This window comes from Rhinopithecus bieti, unplaced genomic scaffold, assembly GCF_001698545.2.
Source record: "Rhinopithecus bieti isolate Rb0 unplaced genomic scaffold, ASM169854v2 scaffold_2572, whole genome shotgun sequence".
Classification (NCBI taxonomy): Eukaryota; Metazoa; Chordata; class Mammalia; order Primates; family Cercopithecidae; genus Rhinopithecus; species Rhinopithecus bieti.
In genome coordinates this window covers 4,719,451-4,721,086 of record NW_016804595.1, presented here as the reverse complement: position 1 = coordinate 4,721,086, position 1,636 = coordinate 4,719,451, and positions in this window count along the sequence as shown.

Genomic DNA, 1,636 nt, shown 5'->3' with positions numbered 1-1,636 from the left:
ATGTCAAAAGGAGTCAGGAACCAACTTGAAGAAGTTCCTACTGCTCAAAAATAGAACAACTTGATCTTTAATTAAGATAACAGTTCGAATGTATTGGAACCTGTAAAATGTTTAAATTCATGAGTTCAGAATGATGTTAATAAGTCAGTTGGTTACCCCATCATCCTTAGCAAACTATCACAAGAAGAGAAAACCAAACACCGCATGTTCTCACTCATAGGTGGGAACTGAACAATGAGGAAACTTGGACTCGGGAAGGGGAACATCACACACTGGGACCTATCATGGGGAGGGGGGAGGGGGGAGGAATTGCATTGGGGAGTTATACATGATATAAATTATGACTTGATGGGTGCTGACGAGTTGAGGGGTTCAGCACACCAACATGGCACAAGTATACATATGTAACAAACCTGCACGTTATGCACATGTACCCTAGAACTTAAAGTATAATAAAAAAATAATAATAATAAGTCAGTTGGTTACCTTTGCAGGATGACAGAGAACCAATTCATTATTGTAAACTAACAAATAACAAGAAAACATCAAGCATTTATTTTTGCTTTCCCATATTCCTGTAACTCTGGGTAGCCAAATAAGGGATAGTCACTCTTTGTAATAAAGATCTCTTTATAAATATTGCAGCTAGCAAACTAAAATAAAATGGTACAATTAAAATATCACTATTTTGCATCCTCAATTATTAAATAGATCTGCAATGAGCTTCAATGGCTGATAACGCCACCAAAGCAGAGGAAACTATAAATTTTGTGCCTCCTAATGGAAAAACACGACACCATCCAGACTGTGAAAAATCTGCAAATTAAATGGCCTTTGTTCTTTAACACAAATACACAAATGTGTAAGAAAAAAGAAAGAGATGGAAGAGAAAATGATAGATGAAAAGAAACCTATAAGACACAAATGTTCTCTTTTCTTTCTTTCTTTCTTTCTTTCTTTCTTTCTTTTCTTTCTTTCTTTCTTTCTTTTTTTCTTCTTTTTTCTTTTTTTTTTTTTGAGACTCTTTTCTTTCTTTCTTTCTTTTTTTTTTTTTGAGACGGAATCTAGCTCTGCACCAGGCTGGAGTGCAGTGGCGCGATCTCTGCTTACTGCAAGCTCCGCCTCCCGGGTTCACGCCGTTCTCCTACCTCAGCCTCCGGAGTAGCTTAGACTACAGGCGCGCCACCACTCCCGGCTAATTTTTGTTGTTGTTGTATTTTTAGTAGAGACGGGGTTTTACCGTGTTAGCCAGAATGATCTCGATCTCCTGGCCTCGTGATCCGCCCGCCTTGGCCTCCCAAAGTGCTGGAATTACACTGCACCTGGCCCAGGCATAAACTTTTTTAATGGGCAAGACTAAATTATTATGTCTAAGGATGCATACTTGGATAATAAAAAGCAGAAAATAATTCAAGGGAGTAATTACTGTAAATGTTAGGGCAGCATTTTTGTTTCTCTTTTGGTTTTTAATTGTATATTTTTAATGTGTATTACAGGATGTTTTGATATTCTTATACATTGCAAAATAATTACTACAGTCAAGCAAATTAATATATTCATCTCCTCATACCTTTGGTAAGGGAAGAGCATTTAAATGTATTATCTTAGCAAGTTTTCATTATATAATGCAATATTA